The sequence below is a fragment of the Cavia porcellus genome, unplaced genomic scaffold (genome assembly GCF_034190915.1).
Source record: "Cavia porcellus strain 051 isolate PalLab524CR breed Dunkin Hartley unplaced genomic scaffold, mCavPor4.1 scaffold_8, whole genome shotgun sequence".
Taxonomy (NCBI): Eukaryota; Metazoa; Chordata; class Mammalia; order Rodentia; family Caviidae; genus Cavia; species Cavia porcellus.
In genome coordinates, this window is record NW_026947491.1 from 48286007 (window position 1) to 48298684 (window position 12678).

Genomic DNA, 12678 nt, shown 5'->3' on the forward strand with positions numbered 1-12678 from the left:
GAAAGAAACAATTCAAAGCCTAAAAGATGACAAAAGGATACATAACTTAATAAAGCATGTGAGTGAAGAAGCAGAAGTAACCAAAAATGAACTACCAAGAATATTGACAGATATATTAAAGGAAAACTTCCCAAGCTTAGGAAAAAGAAATGATATCCAGATAAATGAGATATACAGAACTCCAGCCACCTACAACCAAAACAGATCTACACCCAGACATATAATAAAGATTCCAGAAATCCACCAAAAGAACAGACTACTAAAAGTAGCCAGGGAAAAGAAGCAGATTACCTACAATGGGAAAATTATCAAAATAACAACAGACTTTTCAATACAAACTCTAAAATTGAGAAGAGCCTGGGGGAAATTATCCAAGCCCTGAAAGAAAATAATTTGCAACCAAGACTGATGTACTCAGAAAAACTCTCTCTCAAAATTAATGGAGAAATGAGATGTTTCCAAGACATGGAGTAACTGTGGGAGTTCACGGCCACCAATCCAACCCTACAGAGACTGCTGAAGGACATGCCAGAGAGAGAAAGAGAGAAAGGGATACCAGGATTCCAGCAACAGTGGCAGAGAGGCCTCAATGAATGGGGCAGACAGTGGAATGAGGGAGTAAGTTGGACAAATTATAGCAGTAAAGTAGAATAGCAGACATAAGGCAGAGACGGTAAGCTATAATCTTTAATATAAATAGCCTTGATACACTAAAATTTTAAAAAACAGGAGTAGATTAGGAGACAGGCTCCATCAAGATGCTCTGAATGGGAACTACACTCAACCCAAAGGAGGGTTAATAAACCAAAAGTCAAAGATGAGAAAGTGAAGCTATATGTGACAGGAAACCAGAGAGAAATAGGGACAACTCATCCAGCAGCCACAGATAGACTGGAAAGCTATGACACTTTTGGGCAGTGTAGAACTACACAGCTAGCAGGGAGGGAAACCCTGTGGCTTTAGTGAGTAAAGGAGTACAGCTCAAGATCAAGCTCGGGGGTAGAAAGATTCAGCAACACTCAGAGAGACAATGGGCTGGTCCCCTAGTCTAAAAACTAAAGGGGCTAGTGAGACCCAAAAACATACAAAACATCCTGAGAAGGGGAAAGGTGAAAAATAGCCTACAAAGGGAATGCAGAGGTCATTGGGTTTTTTTCTTTTCTTTTCTTTTCTTTTCTTTTTTTTTTTTTTTTTTTTTTTTTTTTGTCTTTTTCCTTTTTATCAGTACCGGGGATGTAACTCACAACTGCCTGCTTGCAAGGCAGGTGCTTATGCCACTGAGCTAAATCCCCAGCTCCCTACAGAGGTCATTGTTAATAGTGTATCAGGATTTAAAAGTCACAGCAGACTTATCGCTCTGTTTAGTTTGAATTTATTTTGTTCCAGTCTGTCCATTCATATCAGATTTGAGGGCACAGACATCTGACCCAAAAATAGCAGGTTTTACTATGGTAACTATCTTTAATTTCCTATTAACTTAAACTGAAACCCTGTATTACTTACATTGTCTTACTATGACTGATCTTATTTGAATCTGGTTTGTTAGACCACAGTTTTGCCTTGGCTGATTTTATTCGAATTTGGTATGCTTGATAGTATCAAGTCTAAAAGTAGAGGCAACCACTCTTAAGATGACAAGATGTAAAAGATATCCATACTGGTTTTGATTATTAACTGCTCTCAAGTTCTACAATGTTTTCAAAGTTGTGTTTTTATAAAAATAGCTAAGTATTGCTATGCATAACTATATCAAGCCTGATGATGTGGACAAGTCTATTGAAAATATCAAGAGAAAACATAGTAAATACAGTAGATCATCTAATATTGTGGTCTTATGTGTCTTTTTCATTGCATGTTTTTCTAAGAATTTGTTTTGCTGTCTTGTTATGATTTGTTTTTCCCTATAATACAGAGAAGATAGATACACATATAGAAATTCACACACGGGAAGAATTTTTAAACTATTTATGGGAACAGATTATATAATGCAACATGTAATGAACAGATACTCTGAAGAAGAAGAGACACTAAGAAACCCAATGCTAATTCTGTAGCATTACAATATAAAATCTAGCAATACTATTATTCACTGTTCAGAGTGATATTAGGATAGCCTCTTAAGTTCAATTTCAGCATACGTAAAGATAAGGATAGCTACTGTGAAGAGAATGAAAGACACTATAGTAGTCATTAGTGTCTTCCCCAATGTCAGATCTTGAAGACCTAAAAAGCTTTCATCATCCTGTAATGATTTGATTAGTTCTATAGTGTGCAGTATGCATTCAATGTGTACGAAGATAGGGACATATATTTGGAAGAAAACTAGAGACAATAAGATAGATAGTGAAGATCTCCAGCAGGCTTGCTTTGAAATCTGTGCTTCTTTAAATTGTTTCTTTTTGAACTGTTTTGTTCTGTTTTGATATGTTTAATCTTACCCTCTTTAAGGTAAAAAACAAGTGTGTAGGACTGATAACCATATTACTAAGTGGATCATTTGTTGAATCATTGAGCAGAACTGTTGGCAGTGTCACTACTTGAATGTCACTTTGCATACTTTAATTTTGTAACCTGAATAACTATTTCAGGGATGACAATATGTAACTTATCAACTGGTGATTTTATACTTTTTATTTTATTTATAATTCTGTATTATTCTACCCTTTTTGTCTCCATGTTTTTTTTCTTTCATTTTAAATTTTAAAAAAAGAAATTGGGTTATTTAGCAGTTTTACATCTTCTTGATCTAGCTTTGGTACTTCATTGTTTCTAGGAATCTGTCCATTTCTTCTGTGTTATCAAACCTACAAGAGTAGAGGTTTTTGAAATAGGTGTGATGACTTCCGGGAGAACATGGCAGACAGATAACAGCAGCTACGGAGGCTCTCTGAAAGACGCAGCTCAAAATTCAGGAATGGTGCAAAGTAAGGAGACATAAGCAGGTGGAGATATGCTCTGCTGACCCAGGAATGAACTGAGCTGAGAGAAACCAACTTGGAATGTAGTCCTGGTGCTAGAACAGGAACAGAGGAGCCTCAGTGTGGAGGCTGGAGCCCGCACCATTGGAAGCCGCGATTTGGGTTGCCCACCGCGCGGCGGCTGTGTCTACATCAGCTCGGCAGGGAGAGAGACACACGGAAGCTCTGAGAATGTGAATCGGCGAACGGAGTCGAAAACAGGATGGGCAGGGAGCAGTGCACTGACTTGTGGTGAGGTGAGTGAGAGAAATTGACACTCTACCACAGTTTGACTCCAGTGGAGGACATTCTGGGACTGGGAAGACTTGCGGGAGCAGGGCACTGCAGCGACTCCAGCCACATATCCCCCTCTCAAGCGGGATTGGTGAGAAGTGCCTAGCCTACGTGACTCTGCTGGCAGAGACCCAATAGGCTAGCACAACCCAGATCCCAGAGCCTGAGGGAGGCCTGGAGGGGCGGGCCCCAGGTAAGCTGCCTGGTCTGGAATTTCCTGGTGTGCTGCAGTGGGGGGGAACACCCAGCTGGCACAATTCGATCAGGCTGTGGCTGACAGGGAGGGAAGCTGGGCCTCCTATATAAGCTTGCATATATAAGGAACAAAGAATATGGGAAGAGGCAGCAACAAGAAAGGCTCCTCGGCCCCCAATCCTGAGAAACAGGTAATAGCGGACACTGCACCAATAGACATAAAGTGCCATCTAGAGAGCCTCATAGATCAGTTCAGGAATGAAGTTATTAATGACCTGAAGCTAGAAGTAAGCAGAATAGTTAGAGAAATGCTAAGCACCACCCAAGAAAAAACAGATGGTGGAATGAAAGAACAGAAAAAGAGGGGAGAATTGTTTGATGGAGAAAATAGAGAAAGCATAGAATATGTGAAGCAGGTTCAAAGGGACTACCAGGAAACTAAAAAGTCTATTGAAAACTGGCATAACAGCTTGAAAGAAACTAAGGATAGACTATCTGAACTGGAGGACAGATTTGTAATATGGGAGAATGAAATGAAAAACTTCTTAAAAGTAACAAAGAAACAAGCAGCAATAATAAAAGACAAGAAGATGATAAGAGGATCCATAACTTAAGAATTAAGAACATAAAAGAAGAAGTAGGGACACAAACAAATGAACTACAAAAGCTACTCACAGAAATAATCCAGGAGAATTTTCCTAATTTAGCAAAAGGTAAAGATACTCAGATGTATGAGGCATACAGGACCCCAGCCACCTATAACCCAAACAGAGCAACACCCAGGCATATAATAATAAAAATTCCAGAAATTCAGTACAAGAACAGAATATTAAAAGCTGTCAGAGACAAGAAACAGACCACTTACAAGGGAACACCCATCAGAATTACAGCAGATTTCTCTGCACAAACCATCAAATCACAAAGAGCATGGGAGGAAATAATTCAAGCTTTGAAAGATAATAATCTCCAGCCAAGATTGAGATATCCTGCACAACTGTCCCTGGAAATTGATGGAAAAACAAGGTGCTTCCAGGATAAAGAGGAACTGGGGGAATTTGCAACCACCAATTCAACTCTACAGAGAGTATTGCAGGATATTCTAAAAAAAGAAAAATACAAAGAATCCAGAAATAGTGGCGGGGAGGCCACAATGAATGGAGCAGAGAACAAAATGAAGAAGACAAACTGACAACTAATGACAGAAAAAGAGCTCAACAGAAATGAGGCAGAGAAGATTGGATGATAGGAACAGCTATTTTGGAGAAAATGACGTCTTAATAGGTAATACTGACTTAGTATCATCTTGTTTTGAAGTCTCTTCAAGCTTTTGTTCTTCTGTCTCCATTGGTCTAAACAGGTTGTATCTTATTGGATTTTATTATGCACGATAGTATAAGCAAAAACTTTTAAAGACAAGGAGATTATACAGAAACCATTGTTCATTTTCTGTTAGTTGATTCTAAATACCCTGTAATGCTGTCATTCTCTTAAATGGTTTTACATTTTTTTGATATATTTAATGCTACAGTATACAAAGTTGTACTCAGGGATTTCAAGGAAAGAGACAATATGGTAACTACTTTTATGTCAGGATTATCTTGTGGTGAAACACTATTCTGCTTAAATGGTTATATTTTGATCTGTGCTGTTTTGCTGTTATGCCCTCTTTTATCTCAATCTCCACTCCATTATTTACTTTTTTATTTTTATCCTTTTAATTAAGGGAAAAATAAATAAAAATAGCAGGATATATTATAGTAACCCACTTTGACCTTCCATTATCTTGATTTAAAGCCCTGTATTACTCTCACCATCTTGTTTTTGACTGATGTCCCCCTATTCTGTTTTGCTTGATAGTACCAGGTTCAAAAGTTTAGGCAACAGCTGTGAAGATAGTGAGATTCATTATGACGCCCATTCTCGATGACTTTTATCTACTTTTGAAGACCTACAATGTCTCCAATGTTTTGGTTTTGTCGGTTTTGTTCTTTACTGTTTTGTTCAATTTTATTATAACTGATGATATAGGCAATTCTATTAGAGATAGCAGGAAGCATTATGGTAACCATTATTGATCACCTTGTATTATGCTTTTACATTATCTATTATGTCCACCCTTTTGATTTGATTGACTCTGTTCTGTTATGTCACACTTGGTTCTACTCCCTTCCAAAAAAGTAATAAGAACTGTGGGAGTAACAAAACCCAAAATGTGTAATTGTCATTGTACAAAAGAGAGGAAAAGAAAGTGCTCTAAATGATATAACTGCATGTATATTTAAGTGTATAAGATAGAAAATGATATCACTGAGTTTTATTGGATCATTGAACAGAACTGTTTGCAGTATCATTGCTGGAATGTCCACTTTACAAGTTTTAATTTTGTGACTTGAACAATTATTTCTAAGATGACAATATGTAGCCCATTAACTAGTGATTTCCTACTGTTTATTTTTTTCTGTAAATCTGTATAACTTGTACCCTTTCTCTGCTTTTTTTTCCTCCTTAAATAAAATTTAAAAAAAGAGAAATAGGTGTTGATGATCTTCTGTATTTCTACAGAGTCTACAGTGATTTCACCTTTTTCATTCCTTATTGCATGAATTTGAGATTTTCTTTCCTTTTTTTTTAATAAGGTTGATTAGGGGCTTATCAATTTTATTTATTCTTTCAAAGAACCAACTCTTTGATTCACTGATTCTTTGGATTGTTTCTTAGTCTCTACTGCATTAATTTCTGCTCTGATTTTTATAATTCCCTCCCTTCTTTTGGCTTTGGGCTTGACTTGCTCTTCCTTTTCTAGATTTTGAGGTGTATCATCAGGTTATTTATTTGTATTCGTTCTGTTTTCCTGATGCGGGAACTAGTGCCATAAATTTTCCTCTGAGAACTGCTTTCATTGCATTCCACAGATTTCAATGAGTTGTGTTTGTATTTTCATTTGCTTGTAGGTATTGTTTAAATTCTTCTTTAATTTCCCTTGTGATCCACTGATTGCTCAAGAGTATATTATTCAATTTCCATGTTTTTGTGGGGTTTTTGCAGTTTCTTTTATCATTAATTTCTAGTTTCATGGTGCTAAGATCTGATAACATGCATGGGATAATTTAAACTCTTTTGCATTTATTTAAATATGTTCTGTGAACTAATATATGGTCTATTTTAGAGAATATCCCATGTACTGCTGAGAAGAATTTATATTCTGATGTTGTTGGATAGAACACTCTGTATATGTCTATCAAGTCCATTTGTTCACAGGTGTGATTCAGTTCTGTTATTTCTTTGCTGATTTGTTTGTTTGTCCTGTCCCTTGGTGTCAGTGGTGAGTTAAGGTCACCTGTTATAATTGTGTTTTGCTAATTTGATTTTTCATTTCTATTAATACTTGCTTTGCATAACTGGGTGTTGTGGAATTTGCTGCATATGTATTTAAGATTGTTATCTCTTCCTCTTGAAGTTTTCCCCTGACCAGTACATAGTGACCTGCTTCATCTCTTATGATCATTATTGGTTTGAAGTTCACATTGTCTGCAAACAGAATAGCTACCCCCGCTTTTTTTTTTTTTTTTTTTTTTTTTTTTTTTTTTTTTTTTTTGGTTCCTGTTGCATGAAGTATTGTTTTCCACCCTTTGATTTTCAGTCTGTAAGTTTCATTTTGGGTTAGATGGTACTCTTGTAGACTGCATATGGTTGGATGCTGTTTTTGATCCATTCTACCAGTCTGTTTCTTTTAATTGGTGTATTGAGACCATTTACATTAATGGATATAATTTTTATATATTGGTTTACTGTTGACATGTTATCTTGCTGCTGTTGCATCTTTATCTTGCCATTCTGTTTCAATATCTGACTTGCTTAGTGATTTTTTCCTATGTGTATCCAACCTGTGTTTCAGTATTCTTTGCAGGTTTGGCTTAGTGATCATGAATTTCTTCAGCTGTTCTTTGTCATGGAAGTATCTTATTTCTCCATCCATTTTGAAGGACAATTTTGAAGGGTACGTTAGTCTAGGTTGAAAATGATTTTCCTTTAGGATCTGAAATACTTCACTCCATGCTCTTCTTGACTTCATTGTTTGTTGAGAAGTCTGCTGTGATTCTGATAGGTTTTCCTTTATAAGTGATCTGTCTTTTATCTCTGGCAGCTTTTAATATTCTATTCTTGTGTTGGATTTCTGGGATGATGATTATTATATGTCTGGGTGTTTTATTTTGGTTATGGCTATTTGGGGTTCTATATGATTCATTAATTCTAATGTCAGTTTCCATTCTCATGTTTGGGAAATTTTCAGCTATTACTTCTGTAAATAGTCTTGATATCATTTGTATTGTCCCCTTCTTTTCCATTTATCCCTACCAATTTTATGGGGTTTTTTTTGCATCATCTTGTAGCTTTTGAATTGTTATTTCCTGATTCCTTGTTATTTTTAAGATTTTTCCTTTCCTGATCACTAGCTGCAATCTTGTCTTTGAGGTTTGAAATTCTATCTTCACTTTCATTGAGGCAGTTTTGACAATTTTCAATGGAATTTTTGATTTCCTGTATATCTCTGTATCTGCTTCATGTATTCTGTTTGTTTGTTATATTGTTCATTCAGGTATTCTATCTTTCTGTTTTGTTCCTCTAATTTTTTCCTGTGTCTTCTTTAGATGTGTTCCGCATCCCTTTCATTACCTTTATAATTTCTTCTTTTACCTGGGAGGTTATTTCTAGTTTGAATTCCTTTAAAGATTCCTGGAGTTTCTTCTTTATTTCAGTTACTATTATTTCAAGTATTTTGGGTGTATGGCATATATTTTCTTCTATGTACATGGCTGCTAGGGTTACTTGGGATGGGCCAGATATTTTAGATTGCATTTTGGTCATTTGTTTTGTCATTTTCCTATATTTCTATGTTTCAAGTGTGGTTCCAAAGCTTCCTCTAGCATGTTAGAAATTGTCTCCTATGTCTTGGACTCCTGGGACTCTTCTGGCAGTGCAGCTCCTTGGATTAAAAGAAGATCACCGGGCATGGCCCAGGCAGGCCAGAAACCTCCTCTGGCAGTGCAGCTCCCTCCTCTGGCAGCGAAGCTCCCCAGATTGAAAAAAAAGGTTACTGGGCACAGGCCAGGCAGGCCCAAAACTGGCCTACCCCAGTCCAGAGTGGCCGTAAGCCGGATGGGTCCTTGACCCCTGCGATCAAGGATCTCAAAGTCTCCTGGGGCTCAGATGGTATGCAGGAACCCACCTCCTCAGGCAGCGATGCTCCCTGGATTGAAAGAAGGTCACCAGGCATGGCCCAGGCAGCCCTGAAACCTCCTCCAGCTATGCAGCCCCCTCCTCAGGCAGCGATGCTCCCCAGATTGAAAGAAGGTCCTGTTCTGATTGTTTTTGCTCTATTCAAAATTATGTTCTGATTGGTTTTATTGTGTTTTGGTTTTGGTTTGATTTTGCTATACCTTATGGAATGGACAACTATTGTGAAGATAACAAGGTATACTATGGTAGGGGCTGGGGATTTAGCTCAGCGGCATAAGCACCTGCCTTGCAAGCAGGCGGTCGTGAGATCGATCCCTGGTACTGATAAAAAATGAAAAAGACAAAAAAAAAGATGTACTATGGTAGCTATTATTGTTTTCCTGGTTTCCTGCTCTGAAGTTCTGTACCAATTTTGTTACATTGTCTTAATTGGTTTGTTTTATCTTGCTTTGTTGTATTTTACATTGCTGTATTCTAATACAATACTTCTTTTAATGAAATTGAAAGAGAATAAGAATTTCCAAACTTATTCCTGAAACTAACTTTTTACCCTGATTCTAAGATCAGAAAAGCACACAATCAAAAACTGGAAATATATGCCAATCTCTAATAAACATAGATGCAATAATCTTCAAAAAAACTGACAATTAGTATGCAGCAAATCATCAGGAAAGTCACACATCACATCAGATATGCAGCAATGATAGAATATATTCAAATTGATAAATGCAATATATCACATAAACAAAAGGGCAAAAATCACATAATCACTTCAATTGATGGTGAAAAGGCTTTTGACAAAGTGAAATGTCCATTTATGACAAAAACTCTGAATAAAATAAGTATAGAAATCAGACATGGTAATGCATGTCCTTAGTCTCAGCATTTGGGATACTGAGGCAAGAGGATGATCGTGAGCTTGAGACCAACCTGGTATACCTAGTGAGTTCAAAGCCAGCCTGAATTAAATAGTAAAACCTTGTCTCAAAGAAAGAAAGAGAGAAAGAAAAGAAGACAAGAGGGAAAGAAGGAAGGAAGGAAAAAAGAAAGAAAAATAGGTAATTTTAAAAATCACAGTCTACTAAAAGTCATTCATGATAACCTACAACCAACATCAGATTAAATGAAGAAGAATCTTTCCCCAAAATCAGGAACAAGACAAGGATGTCCACTATCATCATTGCTGTTCAATGAGGTGCTTGAAATATTAATCAGAGAAATCAGGAAAGAGAAAAAATAAAATGGATATATAAGAAAGGAGGAAGTCAAATTTTTATTATTTTCAGGTGATAAAATCCTCTATATAAAAGAACCAAAAAATTCCACCAAAAGACTCCTAGAATTAATAACCAAATCCAGAAATGTAGCAGGATACAAAATCAACACACAAAGGTCAATAAAAGTTCTTTACACCAAAAATTAATGCATCAAAAAAGAAATTCAGAAAACAAAATCACTTACAAAGCATCAAGAAAAATTGTACACTTAGGAATTAGCATACTAAAACGAAAAGACCTCTACAATGAAATTTAAAGTACTCTGAAAAAAACCTTCAAACAGGATAATAGAAATGTAAAGATATTTTCTGTTCTTAATAGGCTAAAGCAATAATGACTATACTTCCAAAATTGATATGCATATTTAATGGAATTTCAATCAAAATACTGATTCCTCTCAAAACTAGAGAAAATAGTCTTAAAATTTACATGGAAATGAAGAGAACCAGAATGTGAAGAGCAATCCTAGACAACAGCAAAGCAGGAAGCATTAAAGTACTGGATTTCAAATTATATTGCAAAGCTACAGTGATAAAAAGAGCAAGCTGCTAGCAGGAAAAAAAAACAAATGGATCAATAAAGTAGAACAGACACTCCAGAAACAACCTCAAGTACATTCAGCTATATGATCTTTGACAAAGGGCCAAAAACATATTCTGGAGAAAAGACAGCCACCTTAACAAGTAGCACTGAGAAAAACTGCCTATTCTTGTACAGAAGATTGAATCTAGTCACATATCTCTCACCATATGCTAAACAGAAATCAAAATGGAACAAAAATAAAAAATGATTGAACAAAAAAATTAAGCTGCCAGAAGAGAAAATAGGTGAAACTCTTGAAGACATAAGTCTAGGCAAGTACCTTCTGAGCAGAACTCTCACTGCACAAGAATTAATACCAAGAATTAACAGAAGGAATATGAGAAATTAAAAGACTGCACAGCAAAGGAAAAAAAAGTGAAGAGATAATCTATGGAAAAAATTATGACAGCTATTTCAGACAGAGAACCAATGCCTGGAATATATAAATAATTTTTAAAAAGTAGATCACAAAAATAGAAGGCTTATCAGAAAATGGGCAAGTAAAACAGACAGACACTTCTCAGAGGGAAGGTGCAAATGGCCATTAAATACATGCAAAAATGTTCAGCATCTCTGGCCATTATAGAAAAGCAAATTAAAACAATGAGATTCCATCTTACCCCAGAAAGAATGGCTATCACAAAGAAATTAAATGCTGACAAATGCTAGCAAAGAATTAGGAAAAAAGAAAACCTTCTGCTTTGTTGATGGAAGTATAAACAGTATAAGCACTATGCAAATCCATGAGGATATTCCTCAAAAAACTAAAAATAGAATCAGGATTGAACCCAATTATTCCTCCTTCTAGGTATCTTCCCAAAAGAGATAGACATCATACCACAGTGATATATACACAAGTATGTTTATAACAACACAATTAATAATAGCTAAATCTTGAAAATGATCTATATGCCCTCCCACATATGAATAGATAAAGAAAATATGGTATGTATATAATGAAGTAATAATATGCCATCAAAAAGATGAACTTGAATTATTTTTAGGAAATGGATTCACCTTGAGACCATAATATAAGTGAAATAAACTGGACATTCAATCTTAAATATTGCATGGTTTCTCTTATATGAGAAAAATAAAATGTAAATAAAGAACAAAATAAAAGATAATATGAAATAGTGCGGAATCTTTTTCATATAAGAAAGGGACAAACAGATGAGAGATTTCTGAAAGGGGAGGATAGGGGATAATGAAAAACTTAGATGTAGATTGCTCCTGTATTAGTGGGACATGCAAGCAGAGGCCAAGCAGGTCTGCACCCTGGGTTTTCTTCATTATCCATGAGATGCCAGTGCCTGTGAGAAGAGTGAGTCCCACACTGCACATTTCCCATTGCCCATGGGACAGTGGAGCCTGTGAGAAGTGTGTAAGGACACACCTTATTCGTGGGTAGGCTGACCAGAACTCCAGGACACAGGACTACAATCTGGACCTAGGTACATGGGAGCACACATGCTTTTGGGGGATGGAGTAAACTATGAGGCCAGCAATGTGGAAGTGTTTCAAGCAACAGTAGAGAGTCAGAAATTGAACACTGGAGAACTCCATCAGCAAAAGACTAGTCCCAGATCCCAAAGGCAGAGGCCATAATCAGCTCCAAACCCAGCTGATTTTCGAAATCTAACATGGACACTACCACAGAACTCTAAATACCACTATACTTATTCTCCTTTGTTTGTCTGGTTGGCTGTCACTTTCCTGTCCGGTTGGATGTCATCTTATTTTATTTTGTACTCTGTGGTTATTTTTGTGTTTGAGATTTCTTTTTTCTTCTCTCTTTCTCTGGTCTTCTTTTTCTTTATTTCTTTTCTTTTTTCTTTTTGTTCTTGTTCTCTTCATTCTTTTTTTTACTGTTTAGGTTTATTATCTTTTTTTCATTTTCTTCTACTTATCCTTTTCTTTTTCCTCAATTGCTCCTTGAATTTAAACTTTCAAATGAGTAATTATTGTCTCTGCACCTTCTGACTACTCCTTTGTGTTCTATTTCATTCTTTCCCTTTTGTATCCTCCAGCTTCCCAAAATTTGTGTGATCATCCTTTGACCTACAGCATTGACTCTACTATTTCTGACCTCATTTATCACTTTAGCCTGTCCCTACCCATCTTAACAACTCCTG